We start from the raw sequence: 17,357 nt of genomic DNA on the forward strand, positions 1-17,357 counted from the left end.
GAGAAACCTCTTTGTGTTCTGTGAAATCATCTCACAGAGTTACAGCTTTCCCTTCAAGAAGCCTTTCGCTAAGACAGTTCTTGTAGAATTGGCAAAGTGATATTTGGAAGCCCGTAGAGGGCTAGGGTGAAAAAGGAAATATCCTCAGATGAAATCTGGAAAGAAGATTTCTAAGAAACTTCTCTGTGATATGTGACTTCCACTCACAGAGTTACATCTGTATTTCGTGGATCACTTTGCTAGCCTTATTTCTGTGGAATCTGAGAACAGATATTTCGGATCCCTTTGTAGACTCTAGGGCCAAAGGAAATATCCTCTGATAACAAAGAGAAAGAAGCTTTCTGAGAAACTTCTTTGTGTTCTGTGAAATCATCTCACAGAGTTACAGCTTTCCCTTCAAGAAGCCTTTCGTTAAGACAGTTCTTGTGGAATTGGCAAAGTGATATTTGGAAGCCCATTGAGGGCTATGGTGAAAAAGGAAATATCCTCAGATGAAATCTGGAAAGAAGCTTTCTGAGAAACTGCTTAGTGTTCTGTTAATTCTTCTCACAGAGTTACATCTGTGTTTCGTAGATCTCATTGTTAGACTTCTTTCTGTGGAATCTGAGAACAGATATTTCGGATCCCTATGAAGACTATAGGGCCAAAGGAAATATCCTCCGATAACAAAGAGAAAGAAGCTTTCTGAGAAACTTCTTTGTGTTCTGTGAAATCATCTCACAGAGTTACAGCTTTCCCTTCAAGAAGCCTATCGCTAAGACAGTTCTTGTAGAATTGGCAAAGTGATATTTGGAAGCCCGTAGAGGGCTAGGGTGAAAAAGGAAATATCCTCAGATGAAATCTGGAAAGAAGCTTTCTGAGAAACTGCTCTGTGATGTGTGACTTCCACTCACAGAGTTACATCCGTATTTCGTGGATCTCTTTGCTAGCCTTATTTCTATGGAATCTGAGAACTGATGTTTCGGATCCCTTTGAAGACCTTAGGGCCAAAGGAAATATCCTCCGATAAGAAAGAGAAAGAAGCTTTCTGAGAAACTTCTTTGTGTTCTGTGAAATCATCTCACGGAGTTACAGCTTTCCCCTCAAGAAGCCTTTCGCTAAGACAGTTCTTGTATAATTGGCAAAGTGATATTAGGAAGCCCCTAGAGGGCTATGGTGAAAAAGGAAATATCCTCAGATGAAATCTGGAAAGAAGATTTCTGAGAAACTGCTCTGTGATATGTGACTTCCATTCACAGAGTTACATCAGTGTTTCGTAGATCCCTTTGCTAGCCTTCTTTCTGTGGAATCTGAGAACAGATATTTCGGATCCCTTTGAAGACTATAGGGCCAAAGGAAATATCCTCCGATAACAAAGAGAAAGAAGCTTTCTGAGAAACTTCTTTGTGTTCTGTGAAATCATCTCACAGAGTTACAGCTTTCCCCTCAAGAAACATTTCGCTAAGACAGTTCCTGTGGAATTGGCCAAGTGATATTTGGAAGCCCATAGAGGGCTATGGTGAAAAAGGAAATATCCTCATATGAAATCTGGAAAGAAGTTTTCTGAGAAACTGCTTAGTGTTCTGTTAATTCATCTCACAGAGTTTCATCTGAGTTTCGTAGACATCTTTGCTTGCCTTCTTTATGTGGAATCTGAGAACAGATATTTCGGATCCCTTTGAAGAGTGTAGGGCCAAAGGAAATATGCTCCGATAACAAAGAGAAAGAAGCTATTGAGAAACATCTTTGTGTTCTGTGAAATCATCTCACAGAGTTACAGCTTTCCCCTCAAGAAGCCTTTCGCTAAGACAGTTCTTGTGGAATTGGCAAAGTGATATTTGGAAGCCCATAGAGGGATATGTTGAAAAAGGAAATATCCTCAGATGAAATCTGGAAAGAAGCTTTCTGAGAAACTGCTCTGTGATGTGTGACTTCCACTCACAGAGTTACACCTGTATTTCCTGGATCTCTTTGCTAGCCTTATTTCTGTGGAATCTGAGAACAGATATTTCGGATCCCTTTGAAGACTATAGGGCCAAAGGAAATATCCTCAGATAACAAAGAAAAAGAAGCTTTCTGAGAAACTTCTTTGTGTTCTGTGAAATCGTCTCACAGAGTTACAGCTTTCCCCTCAAGAAGCCTTTCGCTAAGACAGTTTTTGTGGAATTGGCAAAATGATATATGGAAGCCCTTAGAGGGCTATGGTGAAAAAGGAAATATCCTCAGATGAAATCTGGAAAGAAGCTTTCTGAGAAACTGCTAAGTGTTTTGTTAATTCATCTCACAGAGTTACATCTGTATTTCGTGGATCTCTTTGCTAGCCTTCTTTCTGTGGAATCTGAGAACGGATATTTCGGATCCCTTTGAAGACTATAGGGCCAAAGGAAATATCCTCCGATAACAAAGAGAAAGAAGCTTTCTGAGAAACTTCTTTGTGTTCTGTGAAATCATCTCACAGAGTTACAGCTTTCGCCTGAAGAAGACTTTCGCTAAGACAGTTCTTGTGGAATTGGCAAAGTGATATTTGGAAGCCCATAGAGGGCTATAGTGAAAAAGGAAATATCCTCAGTTGAAATCTGGAAAGAAGCTTTCTGAGAAACTGCTTAGTGTTCTGTTAATTCATCTCAGAGAGTTACATCTGTGTTTCGTAGATCTCTTTGCTAGCGTTATTTCTGTGGAATCTGATAACAGATATTTCAGATCCCTTTGAAGACTATAGGGCCAAATGTATAATCCTCCGATAACAAAGAGAAAGAAGCTTTCTGAGAAACTTCTTTGTGTTCTGTGAAATCATCTCACAGAGTTACAGCTTTCCCCTCAAGAAGCCTTTCGCTAAGACAGTTCTTGTGGAATTGGCAAAGTGATATTTGGAAGCCCATAGAGGGCTATGGTGAAAAAGGAAATATCCTCAGATGAAATCTGGAAAGAAGATTTCTGAGAAACTGCTCTCTGATGTGTGACTTCCATTCACAGAGTTACATCTGTGTTTCGTAGATCTCTTTGCTATCCTTCTTTCTGTGGAATCTGAGAACAGATATTTCGGATCCCTTTGAAGAGTGTAGGGCCAAAGGAAATATGCTCCGATAACAAAGAGAAAGAAGCTATTGAGAGACATCTTTGTGTTCTGTGAAATCATCTCACAGAGTTACAGCTTTCCCCTCAAGAAGCCTTTCGCTAAGACAGTTCTTGTGGAATTGGCAAAGTGATATTTGGAAGCCCATAGAGGGCTATAGTGAAAAAGGAAATATCCTCAGTTGAAATCTGGAAAGAAGCTTTCTGAGAAACTGCCTAGTGTTCTGTTAATTCATCTCACAGAGTTACATCTGTGTTTCGTAGATCTCTTTGCTAGCGTTATTTCTGTGGAATCTGATAACAGATATTTCAGATCCCTTTGAAGACTATAGGACCAAATGTATTATCCTCCGATAACAAAGAGAAAGAAGCTTTCTGAGAAACTTCTTTGTGTTCTGTGAAATCATCTCACAGAGTTACAGCTTTCCCCTCAAGAAGCCTTTCGCTAAGACAGTTCTTGTGGAATTGGCAAAGTGAAATTTGGAAGCCCATAGAGGGCTATGGTGAAAATGGAAATATCCTCAGATGAAATCTGGAAAGAAGCTTTCTGAGAAACTGCTTAGTGTTCTTTTAATTCATCTCACAGAGTTACATCTGTATTTAGTGGATCTCTTTCCTAGCCTTATTTCTGTGGAATCTGAGAACAGATATTTCGGATCCCTTTGAAGACTATAGGGCCAAAGGAAATATCCTCCGATAACATAGAGAAAGAAGATTTCTGAGAAACCTCTTTGTCTTCTGTGAAATCATCTCACAGAGTTACAGCTTTCCCCTCAAGAAGCCTTTCGCTAAGACAGTTCTTGTGGAATTGGCAAAGTGATATTTGGAAGCCCATAGAGGGCTAGGGTGAAAAAGGAAATATCCTCAGATGAAATCTGGAAAGAAGATTTCTAAGAAACTTCTCTGTGATATGTGACTTCCACTCACAGAGTTACATCTGTATTTCGTGGATCACTTTGCTAGCCTTATTTCTGTGGAATCTGAGAACAGATATTTCGGATCCCTTTGTAGACTCTAGGGCCAAAGGAAATATCCTCTGATAACAAAGAGAAAGAAGCTTTCTGAGAAACTTCTTTGTGTTCTGTGAAATCATCTCACAGAGTTACAGCTTTCCCTTCAAGAAGCCTTTCGTTAAGACAGTTCTTGTGGAATTGGCAAAGTGATATTTGGAAACCCATAGAGGGCTATGGTGAAAAAGGAAATATCCTCAGATGAAATCTGGAAAGAAGCTTTCTGAGAAACTGCTTAGTGTTCTGTTAATTCTTCTCACAGAGTTACATCTGTGTTTCGTAGATCTCATTGTTAGACTTCTTTCAGTGGAATCTGAGAACAGATATTTCGGATCCCTATGAAGACTATAGGGCCAAAGGAAATATCCTCCGATAACAAAGAGAAAGAAGCTTTCTGAGAAACTTCTTTGTGTTCTGTGAAATCATCTCACAGAGTTACAGCTTTCCCCTCAAGAAGCCTTTCGCTAAGACAGGGTGAAAAAGGAAATATCCTCAGATGAAATCTGGAAAGAAGCTTTCAGAGAAACTGCTCTGTGATGTGTGACTTCCACTCACAGAGTTACATCCGTATTTCGTGGATCTCTTTGCTAGCCTTATTTCTATGGAATCTGAGAACTGATATTTCGGATCCCTTTGAAGACCTTAGGGCCAAAGGAAATATCCTCCGATAACAAAGAGAAAGAAGCTTTCTGAGAAACTTCTTTGTGTTCTGTGAAATCATCTCACGGAGTTACAGCTTTCCCCTCAAGAAGCCTTTCGCTAAGACAGTTCTTGTATAATTGGCAAAGTGATATTTGGAAGCCCATAGAGGGCTATGGTGAAAAAGGAAATATACTCAGATGAAATCTGGAAAGAAGCTTTCTGAGAAACTGCTTAGTTTTCTGTTAATTCATCTCACAGAGTTACTTCTGTGTTTCGTAGATCTCTTTGCTAGCCTTCTTTCTGTGGATTCTGAGAACAGATATTTCGGATCCCTTTGAAGACTATATGGCCAAAGAAATATCCTCCGATAACAAAGAGAAAGAAGCTTTCTGAGGAACTTCTTTGTGTTCTGTGAAATCATCTCACAGAGTTACAGCTTTCCCCTCAAGAAGCCTTTCGCTAAGACAGTTCTTGTGGAATTGGCAAAGTGATATTTGGAAGACCATGGAGGGCTATGGTGAAAAAGGAAATATCCTCAGATGAAATCTGGAAAGAAGCTTCCTGAGAAACGGCTCTGTGTTGTGTGACTTCCACTCACAGAGTTACATCTGTATTTCCTGGATCTCTTTGCTAACCTTATTTCTGTGCAATCTGAGAACAGATATTTCGGATCCCTTTGAAGTCTATAGGGCCAAAGGAAATATCTTCCTATAACAAAGAGAAAGAAGCTTTCTGAGAAACTTCTTTGTGTTCTGTGAAATCATCTCACAGAGTTACAGCTTTCCCCTCAAGAAGCCTTTCGCTAGGACAGTTCTTGTGGAATTGGCAAAGTGATATTTGGAAGCCCATAGAGGGCTATGGTGAAAAAGGAAATATACTCAGATGAAATCTGGAAAGAAGCATTCTGAGAAACTGCTTAGTGTTCTGTTAATTCATCTCACAGAGTTACTTCTGTGTTTCGTATATCTCTTTGCTAGCCTTCTTTCTGTGGAATCTGAGAACAGATATTTCGGATTCCTTTGAAGACTATAGGGCCAAAGGAAATATCCTCCGATAACATAGAGAAAGAAGATTTCTGAGAAACCTCTTTGTGTTCTGTGAAATCATCTCACAGTTACAGCTTTCCCCTCAAGAAGCCTTTCGCTAAGACAGTTCTTGTGGAATTGGCAAAGTGATATTTGGAAGCCCATAGAGGGCTATGGTGAAAAAGGAAATATCCTCAGGTGAAATCTGGAAAGAAGATTTCTGAGAAACTTCTCTGTGATATGTGACTTCCACTCACAGAGTTACATCTTTATTTCGTGGATCACTTTGCTAGCCTTATGTCTGTGGAATCTGAGAACAGATATTTCGGATCCGTTTGTAGACTATAGGGCCAAAGGAAATATCCTCTGACAACAAAGAGAAAGAAGCTTTCTGAGAAACTTCTTTGTGTTCTGTGAAATCATCTCACAGAGTTACAGCTTTCCCCTCAAGAAGCCTTTCGCTAAGACAGTTCTTATATAATTGGCAAAGTGATATTAGGACGCCCATAGAGGGCTATGGTGAAAAAGGAAATATCCTCAGATGAAATCTGGAAAGAAGCTTTCTGAGAAACTGCTTAGTGTTCTGTTAATTCATCTCACAGAGTTACATACGTATTTCGTGGATCTCTTTGCTAGCCATATTTCTGTGGAATCTGAGAACAGATATTTCGGATCCCTTTGAAGACTATAGGGCCAAAATAAATATCCTCCGATAACAAAGAGAAAGAAGCTTTCTGAGAAACTTCTTTGTGTTCTGTGAAATCATCTCACAGAGTTACAGCTTTCCCCTCAAGAAGCCTTTCGCTAAGACAGTTCTTGTGGAATTAGCAAAGTGATATTTGGAAGTCCATAGAGGGCTATGGTGAAAAAGGAAATATCCTCAGATGAAATCTGGAAAGAAGCTTTCTGAGAAACTGCTTAGTGTTCTGTTAATTCATCTCACAGAGTTACATCTGTACTTCTTGGATCTCTTTGCTAGCCTTATTTCTGTGGAATCTGAGAACAATTATTTCGGATCCCTTTGAAGACTATAGGGCCAAAGGAAATATACTCCGATAACATAGAGAAAGAAGATTTCTGAGAAACCTCTTGGTGTTCTGTGAAATCATCTCACAGAGTTACAGCTTTCCCCTCAAGAAGCCTTTCGCTAAGACAGTTCTTGTGCTATTGGCAAAGTGATATTTGGAAACCCATAGAGGGCTATGGTGAAAAAGGAAATATCCTCAGATGAAATCTGGAAAGAAGCTTTCTGAGAAACTGCTCTGTGTTGTGTTAATTCAACTCACAGAGTTACATCTGTATTTCGTGGATCTCTTTGCTAGCCATATTTCTGTGGAATCTGAGAACAGATATTTCGGATCCCTTTGAAGACTATAGGGCCAAAGGAAATGTCCTCCGATAACAAAGAGAAAGAAGCTTTCTGAGAAACTTCTTTGTGTTCTGTGAAATCATCTCACAGAGTTGCAGTTTTCCCCTCAAGAAGCCTTTCGCTAAGACAGTTCTTGTGGAATGGGCAAAGTCATATTTGGAAGCCCTAAGAGGGCTATGGTGAAAAAGGAAATATCCTCAGATGAAATCTGGAAAGAAGCTTTCTGAGAAACTGCTCTGTGATGTGTGACTTCCACTCACAGAGTTACATCTGTATTTCGTGGATCTCCTTGCTAGCCTTATTTCTGTGGAATCTGAGGACAGATATTTCGGATCCCTTTGAAGACTATAGGGCCAAAGGAAATATCCTCCGATAACAAAGAGAAAGAAACTTTCTGAGAAACTTCTTTGTGTTCTGTGAAATCATCTCACAGAGTTACAGCTTTCCCCTCAAGAAGCCTTTCGCTAAGACAGGTCTTGCGGAATTGGCAAAGTGATATTTGGAAGCCCATAGAGGGCTATGGTGAAAAAGGAAATATCCTTAGATGAAATCTGGAAAGAAGCTTTCTGAGAAACTGCTTAGTGTTCTGTTAATTCATCTCACTGAGTTACATCTGTGTTTCGTGGATCTCTTTGCTAGCCTTCTTTCTGTGGTATCTGAGAACAGATATTTCGGATCCCTTTGAAGACTATAAGGCCAAAGGAAATATCATCCGATAACAAAGAGAAAGAAGCTTTCTGAGAAACTTCTTTGTGTTCTGTGAAATCATCTCACAGAGTTACAGCTTTCCCCTCAAGAAGCCTTTCGCTAAGACAGTTCTTGTGGAATTGGCAAAGTGATATTTGGAAGCCCATAGAGGGATATGTTGAAAAAGGAAATATCCTCAGATGAAATCTGGAAAGAAGCTTTCTGAGAAACTGCTCTGTGATGTGTGACTTCCACTCACAGAGTTACATCTGTATTTCCTGGATCTCTTTGCTAGCCTTATTTCTGTGGAATCTGAGGACAGATATTTCGGATCCCTTTGAAGACTATAGGGCCAAAGGAAATATCCTCCGATAACAAAGAAAAAGAAGCTTTCTGAGAAACTTCTTTGTGTTCTGTGAAATCATCTCACAGAGTTACAGCTTTCCCCTCAAGAAGCCTTTCGCTAAGACAGTTCTTGTGGAATTGGCAAAGTGATATATGGAAGCCCATAGAGGGCTATGGTGAAAAAGGAAATATCCTCAGATGAAATCTGGAAAGAAGCTTTCTGCGAAACTGGTGAGTGTTTTGTTAATTCATCTCACAGAGTTACATCTGTATTTCGTGTATCTCTTTGCTAGCCTTCTTTCTTTGGAATCTGAGAACGGATATTTCGGATCCCTTTGAAGACTATACGGCCAAAGGAAATATCCTCCGATAACAAAGAGAAAGAAGCTTTCTCAGAAACTTTTTTGTGTTCTGTGAAATCATCTCACAGAGTTACAGCTTTCCCCTCAAGAAGCCTTTCGCTAAGACAGTTCTTGTGGAATTGGCAAAGTGATATTTGGAAGCACATAGAGGGCTATGGTGAAAAAGGAAATATCCTCAGATGAAATCTGGAAAGAAGCTTTCTGAGAAACTGCTTAGTGTTCTGTTAATTCATCTCACAGAGTTACATCTGTGTTTCGTAGATCTCTTTGCTAGCCTTATTTCTGTGGAATCTGAGAACAGATATTTCGGATCCCTTTGAAGACTATAGGGCCAAAGGAAATATCCTCCGATAACAAAGAGAAAGAAGCTTTCTGAGAAACTTCTTTGTGTTCTGTGAAATCATCTCACAGAGTTACAGCTTTCCCCTCAAGAAACCTTTCGCTGAGAAAGTTCTTGTGGAATTGGCAAAGTGATATTTGGAAGCACATAGAGGGCTATGGTGAAAAAGGAAATATCCTCAGATGAAATCTGGAAAGAAGCTTTCTGAGAAACTGCTTAGTGTTCTTTTAATTCATCTCACAGAGTTACATCTGTATGTCGTGGATCTCTTTGCTAGCCTTATTTCTGTGGAATCTGAGAACAGATATTTCGGATCCCTTTGAAGACTATAGGGCCAAAGGAAATATCCTCCGATAACAAAGAGAAAGAAGTTTTCTGATAAACTTCTTTGTGTTCTGTGAAATCCTCTCACAGAGTTACAGCTTTCCCCTCAAGAAGCCTTTCGCTAATACAGTTCTTGTGGAATTGGCAAATTGATATTAGGAAGCCCAGAGGGCTATGGTGAAAAAGGAAATATCCTCAGATGAAATCTGGAAAGAAGCTTTCTGAGAAAATTCTCTGTGATGTGTGACTTCCACTCACAGAGTTACATCTGTATTTCGTGGATCACTTTGCTAGCCTTATTTCTGTGGAATCTGAGAACAGATATTTCGGATCCCTTTGAAGACTATAGGGCCAAAGGAAATATCCTCCGATAACAAAGAGAAAGAAGCTTTCTGAGAAACTTCTTTGTGTTCTGTGAAATCATCTCACAGAGTTACAGCTTTCCCCTCAAGAAGCCTTTCGCTTAGACAGTTCTTGTAGAATTGGCAAAGTGATATTTGGAAGCCCATAGAGGGCTAGGGTGAAAAAGGAAATATCCTCAGATGAAATCTGGAAAGAAGCTTTCTGAGAAACTGCTCTGTGATGTGTGACTTCTACTCACAGAGTTACATCCGTATTTCGTGGATCTCTTTGCTAGCCTTATTTCTATGGAATCTGAGAACAGATATTTCGGATCCCTTTGAAGACCTTAGGGCTAAAGGAAAAATCCTCCGATAACAAAGAGAAAGAAGCTTTCTGAGAAACTTCTTTGTGTTCTGTGAAATCATCTCACAGAGTTACAGCTTTCCCCTCAAGAAGCCTTTCGCTAAGACAGTTCTTGTATAATTGGCAAAGTGATATTAGGACGCCCATAGAGGGCTAGGGTGAAAAAGGAAATATCCTCAGATGAAATCTGGAAAGAAGCTTTCTGAGAAACTGCATAGTGTTCTGTTAATTCACTTCACAGAGTTACATCTGTATTTCGTGGATCTCCTTGCTAGCCATATTTCTGTGGAATCTGAGAACAGATATTTCGGATCCCTTTGAAGACTATAGGGCCAAAGGAAATATCCTCCGATAACAAAGAGAAAGAAGCTTTCTGGGAAACATCTTTGTGTTCTGTGAAATCATCTCACAGAGTTTCAGCTTTCCGCTCAAGAAGCCTTTGGCTAAGACAGTTCTTGTGGAATTGGCAAAGTGATATTTGGAAGCCCATAGAGGGCTATGGTATAAAACGAAATATCCTCAGATGAAATCTGGAAAGAAGCTTTTAGAGAAACTGTTTAGTGTTCTGTTAATTCATCTCACAAAGTTACATCTGTATTTCGTGGATCTCTTTGCTAGCCTTCTTTCTGTGGAATCTGAGAACAGATATTTCGGATCCCTTTGAAGACTATAAGGCCAAAGGAAATATCCTCCGATAACAAAGAGAAAGAAGCTTTCTGAGAAACTTCTTTGTGTTCTGTGAAATCATCTCACAGAGTTACAGCTTTTCCCTCAAGAAGCCTTTCGCTAATACAGTTCTTGTGGAATTGGCAAAGTGATATTTGGAAGCCCATAGAGGACTATGGTGAAAAAGGAAATATCCTCAGATGAAATCTGGAAAGAAGCTTTCTGAGAAACTGCTTAGTGTTCTGTTAATTGATCTCAGAGAGTTACATCTGTGTTTCGTAGATCCCTTTGCTAGCCTTATTTCTGTGGAATCTGAGAACAGATATTTCGGATCCCTTTGAAGACTATAGGGCCAAAGGAAATATCCTCAGATAACAAAGAGAAAGAAGCTTTCTGAGAAACTTCTTTGTGTTCTGTGAAATCATCTCACAGAGTTACAGCTTTCCCCTCAAGAAGCCTTTCGCTAAGACAGTTCTTGTGGAATTGGCAAGGTGATATTTGGAAGCCCATAGAGGTCTATGGTGAAAAAGGAAATATCCTCAGATGAAATCTGGAAAGAAGCTTTCTGAGAAACTGCTTAGTGTTCTGTTAATTCATCTCACAGAGTTACATATGTATTTCGTGGATCTCTTTGCTAGCCATATTTCTGTGGAATCTGAGAACAGATATTTCGGATCCCTTTGAAGACTATAGGGCCAAAGGAAATATCCTCCGATAACAAAGAGAAAGAAGCTTTCTGAGAAACTTCTTTGTGTTCTGTGAAATCATCTCACAGAGTTACAGCTTTCCCCTCAAGAAGCCTTTCGCTAAGACAGTTCTTGTGGAATTGGCAAAGTGATATTTGGAAGCCCATAGAGGGCTAGGGTGAAAAAGGAAATATCCTCAGATGAAATCTGGAAAGAAGATTTCTGAGAAACTTCTCTGTTATGTGTGACTTCCACTCACAGAGTTACATCTGTATTTCGTGGATCTCTTTGCTAGCCTTATTTCTGTGGAATCTGAGAACAGATATTTCGGATCCCTTTGAAGACTATAGGGCCAAAGGAAATATCCTCTGATAACAATGAGAAAGAAGCTTTCTGAGAAACTTCTTTGTGTTTTGTGAAATCATCTCAGAGAGTTACAGCTTTCCCCTAAAGAGGCTTTTCGCTAAGACAGTTCTTGTAGAATTGGCAAAGTGATATTTGGAAGCCCATAGAGGGCTATGGTGAAAAAGGAAACATCCTCAGATGAAATCTGGAAAGAAGCTTTCTGAGAAACTGCTCTGTGATGTGTGACTTCCACTCACAGAGTTACATCTGTATTTCGTGGATCTCCTTGCTAGCATTATTTCTGTGGAATCTGAGTACAGATATTTCGGATCCCTTTGAAGACTATAGGGCCAAAGGAAATATCCTCCGATAACAAAGAGAAAGAAGCTTTCTGAGAAACTTCTTTGTGTTCTGTGAAATCATCTCACAGAGTTACAGCTTTTCCCTCAAGAAGCCTTTCGCTAATACAGTTCTTGTGGAATTGGCAAAGTGATATTTGGAAGCCCATAGAGGACTATGGTGAAAAAGGAAATATCCTCAGATGAAATCTGGAAAGAAGCTTTCTGAGAAACTGCTTAGTGTTCTGTTAATTGATCTCAGAGAGTTACATCTGTGTTTCGTAGATCCCTTTGCTAGCCTTATTTCTGTGGAATCTGAGAACAGATATTTCGGATCCCTTTGAAGACTATAGGGCCAAAGGAAATATCCTCAGATAACAAAGAGAAAGAAGCTTTCTGAGAAACTTCTTTGTGTTCTGTGAAATCATCTCACAGAGTTACAGCTTTCCCCTCAAGAAGCCTTTCGCTAAGACAGTTCTTGTGGAATTGGCAAGGTGATATTTGGAAGCCCATAGAGGTCTATGGTGAAAAAGGAAATATCCTCAGATGAAATCTGGAAAGAAGCTTTCTGAGAAACTGCTTAGTGTTCTGTTAATTCATCTCACAGAGTTACATATGTATTTCGTGGATCTCTTTGCTAGCCATATTTCTGTGGAATCTGAGAACAGATATTTCGGATCCCTTTGAAGACTATAGGGCCAAAGGAAATATCCTCCGATAACAAAGAGAAAGAAGCTTTCTGAGAAACTTCTTTGTGTTCTGTGAAATCATCTCACAGAGTTACAGCTTTCCCCTCAAGAAGCCTTTCGCTAAGACAGTTCTTGTGGAATTGGCAAAGTGATATTTGGAAGCCCATAGAGGGCTAGGGTGAAAAAGGAAATATCCTCAGATGAAATCTGGAAAGAAGATTTCTGAGAAACTTCTCTGTTATGTGTGACTTCCACTCACAGAGTTACATCTGTATTTCGTGGATCTCTTTGCTAGCCTTATTTCTGTGGAATCTGAGAACAGATATTTCGGATCCCTTTGAAGACTATAGGGCCAAAGGAAATATCCTCTGATAACAATGAGAAAGAAGCTTTCTGAGAAACTTCTTTGTGTTTTGTGAAATCATCTCAGAGAGTTACAGCTTTCCCCTAAAGAGGCTTTTCGCTAAGACAGTTCTTGTAGAATTGGCAAAGTGATATTTGGAAGCCCATAGAGGGCTATGGTGAAAAAGGAAACATCCTCAGATGAAATCTGGAAAGAAGCTTTCTGAGAAACTGCTCTGTGATGTGTGACTTCCACTCACAGAGTTACATCTGTATTTCGTGGATCTCCTTGCTAGCCTTATTTCTGTGGAATCTGAGGACAGATATTTCGGATCCCTTTGAAGACTATAGGGCCAAAGGAAATATCCTCCGATAACAAAGAGAAAGAAGCTTTCTGAGAAACTTCTTTGTGTTCTGTGAAATCATCTCACAGAGTTACAGCTTTCCCCTCAAGAAGCCTTTCGCTAATACAGTTCTTGCGGAATTGGCAAAGTGATATTTGGAAGCCCATAGAGGGCTATGGTGAAAAAGGAAATATCCTTAGATGAAATCTAGAAAGAAGCTTTCTGAGAAACTGCTTAGTGTTCTGTTAATTCATCTCACAGAGTTACATCTGTATTTCGTGGATCTCTTTGCTAGCCTTCTTTCTGTGGAATCTGAGAACAGATATTTCGGATGCCTTTGAAGACTATAAGGCCAAAGGAAATATCCTCCGATAACAAAGAGAAAGAAGCTTTCTGAGAAACTTCTTTGTGTTCTGTGAAATCATCTCACAGAGTTACAGCTTTTCCCTCAAGAAGCCTTTCGCTAAGACAGTTCTTGTGGAATTGGCAAAGTGATATTTGGAAGCCCTTAGAGGACTATGGTGAAAAAGGAAATATCCTCAGATGAAATCTGGAAAGAAGTATTCTGAGAAACTGCTTAGTGTTCTGTTAAATGATCTCACAGTGTTACATCTGTGTTTCGTAGATCTCTTTGCTAGCCTTATTTCTGTGGAATCTGAGAACAGATATTTCGGATCCCTTTGAAGACTATAGGGCCAAAGGAAATATCCTCAGATAAGAAAGAGAAAGAAGCTTTCTGAGAAACTTCTTTGTGTTCTGTGAAATCATCTCACAGAGTTACAGCTTTCCCCTCTAGAAGCCTTTCGCTAAGACAATTCTTGTGGAATTGGCAAAGTGATATTTGGAAGCCCATAGAGGTCTATGGTGAAAAAGGAAATATCCTCAGATGAAATCTGGAAAGAAGCTTTCTGAGAAACTGCTCTGTGATGTGTGACTTCCACCCACAGAGATACATCCGTATTTCTTGGATCTCTTTGCTAGCCTTATTTCTGGGGAATCTGTGAACAGATATTTCGGATCCCATTAAAGACTATAGGGCCAAAGGAAATATCCTCCGAAAACAAAGAAAAAGAACCTTTCTGAGAAACTTCTTTGTGTTCTGTGAAATCATCTCACAGATTTACAGCTTTCTCCTCTAGAAGCTTTTCGCTAAGACAGTACTTGTGGAATTGGCAAAGTGATATTTGGAAGCCCATAGAGGGCTATGGTGAAAAAGGAAATATCCTCAGATGAAATCTGGAAAGAAGCTTTCTGAGAAACTGCTTAGTGTTCTTTTATTTCATCTCACAGTGTTACATCTGTGTTTCGTGGATCTCTTTGCTAGCCTTCTTTCTGTGGTATCTGAGAACAGATATTTCGGATCCCTTTGAAGACTATAGGGCCAAAGAAATATCCTCTGATAACAAAGAGAAAGAAGCTTTCTGAGAAACTTCTTTGTGTTCTGTGAAATCATCTCACAGAGTTACAGCTTTCCCCTCAAGAGGCCTTTCGCTAAGACAGTTCTTGTGGAATTGGCAAAGTGATATTTGGAAGCCCATACAGAGCTTTGGTGAAAAAGGAAATATCCTCAGATGAAATCTGGAAAGAAGCTTTCTGAGAAACTGCTTAGTGTTATGTTAATTCATCTCACAGAGTTACATCTGTGTTTCGTAGATTTCTTTGCTAGCCTTATTTCTGTGTAATCTGAGAACAGATATTTCGGATCCCTTTGAAGACTATAGGGCCAAAGGAAATATCCTCCGATATCAAAGAGAAAGAAGCTTTCTGAGAAACTTCTTTGTGTTCTGTGAAATCATGTCACAGAGTTACAGCTTTCCACTGAAGAAGCATTTCGCGAAGACAGTTCTTGTGGAATTGGCAAAGTGATATTTGGAAGCCCATAGAGAGCTACGGTGAAAAAGGAAATATCCTCAGATGAAATCTGGAAAGAAGCTTTCTGAGAAACTGCTCTGTGATGTGTGACTTCCACTCACAGAGTTACATCCGTATTTCGTGGATCTCTTTGCTAGCCTTATTTCTGGGGAAACTGTGAACAGATATTTCGGATCCCTTTAAAGACTATAGGGCCAAAGGAAATATCCTCCGATAACAAAGAGAAAGAAGCTTTCTGATAAACTTCTTTGTGTTCTGTGAAATCATCTCACAGAGTTACAGCTTTCTCCTCAAGAAGCTTTTCGCTAAGACAGTTCTTGTGGAATTGGCAAAGTGATATTTGGAAGCCCATAGAGGGCTATGGTGAAAAAGGAAATATCCTCATATGAAATCTGGAAAGAAGCTTTCTGAGAAACTGCTTAGTGTTCTGTTAATTCATCTCACAGAGTTACATCTGTGTTTCGTAGATCTCTTTGCTCGCCTTCTTTCTGTGGAATCTGAGAACAGATATTTCGGATCCCTTTGAAGACATTGGGCCAAAGGAAATATCCTCCCATAACAAAGAGAAAGAAGCTTACTGAGAAACTTCTTTGTGTTCTGTGAAATCATGTCTCAGAGTTACAGCTTTCCCCTCAAGAAGCCTTTCGCTAAGACAGTTCTTGTGGAATTGGCAAAGTGATATTTGGAAGCCCATAGAGCGCTATGGTGAAAAAGGAAATATCCTCAGATGAAATCTGGAAAGAAGCTTTCTGAGAAACTGCTTAGTGTTCCGTTAATTCATCTCACAGTGTTACATCTGTGTGTCGTAGATCTCGTTGCTAGCCTTGTTTCTGTGGAATCTGAGAACAGATATTTCGGATCCCTTTGAAGACTACAGGGCCAAAGGAAATATCCTCCGATAACAAAGAGAAAGAAGCTTTCTGAGAAACTTCTTTGTGTTCTGTGAAATCATCTCACAGAGTTACAGCTTTCCCCTCAAGAAGCCTTTCGCTAAGACAGTTCTTGTGGAATTGGCAAAGTGATATTTGGAAGCCCATAGAGGGCTACGGTGAAAAAGGAAATATCCTCAGATGAAATCTGGAGAGAACCTTTCTGAGAAACTGCTCTGTGATGTGTGACTTCCACTCACAGAGTTACATCTGCATTTCGTGGATCTCTTTGCTAACCTTATTTCTGTGGAATCTGAGATCAGATATTTCGTATCCTCTTGAAGACTATAGGGCCAAAGGAAATATCCTCCGATAACAAAGAGAAAGAAGCTTTCTCAGAAACTTCTTTGTGTTCTGTGAAATCATCTCATAGAGTTAGAGCTTTCCCCTCAAGAAGCCTTTCGCTAAGACAGTTCTTGTGGAATTGACAAAGTGATATTTGGAAGCCCCTAGAGGGCTATGGTGAAAAAGGAAATATCCTCAGATGAAATCTGGAAAGAAGCTTTGTGAGAAACTGCTTAGTGTTCTGTTAATTCATCTCACAGAGTTACATCTGTGTTTCGTATATCTCTTTGCTAGTCTTATTTCTGTGGAATCTGAGAACAGATATTTCGGATCCCTTTGAAGACTATAGTGCCAAAGGAAATATCCTCCGATAACAAAGAGAAAGAAGCTTTCTGAGAAACTTCTTTGTGTTCTGTGAAATCATCTCACAGAGTAACAGCATTCTCCTCAAGAAGTCTTTCGCTAAGACAGTTCTTGTGGAATTGGCAAAGTGCTATTTGGAAGCCCATAGAGGGCTATGATGAAAAAGGAAATATCCTCAGATGAAATCTGGAAAGAAGCTTTCTGAGAAACTGCTTAGTGTTCTGTTAATTCATCTCACAGAGTTACGTCTGTATTTCGTGGATCTCTTTGCTACCCTTATTTCTGTGGAATCTGAGAACAGATATTTCGGATCCCTTTGAAGACTATAGGGCCAAACGAAATATCCTCCCATAACAAAGAGAAAGAAGCTTTCGGAGAAACTTCTTTGTGTTCTGTGAAATCATCTCAGAGAGTTACAGTTTTCCCCTCAAGAAGCCTTTCGCTAAGGCAGTTCTTGTGGAATAGGCAAAGTGATATTTGGAAGCCCCTAGAGGGCTATGGTGAAAAAGGAAATATCCTCACATGAAATCTGGAAAGAAGCTTTCTGAGAAACTGCTCTGTGATGTGTGACTTCCACTCACAGAGTTACATCTGTATTTCGCGGATCTCCTTGCTAGCCTTATTTCTGTGGAATCTGA

Source organism: Macaca fascicularis, chromosome 11 (genome assembly GCF_037993035.2).
Source record: "Macaca fascicularis isolate 582-1 chromosome 11, T2T-MFA8v1.1".
NCBI classification, from domain to species: domain Eukaryota; kingdom Metazoa; phylum Chordata; class Mammalia; order Primates; family Cercopithecidae; genus Macaca; species Macaca fascicularis.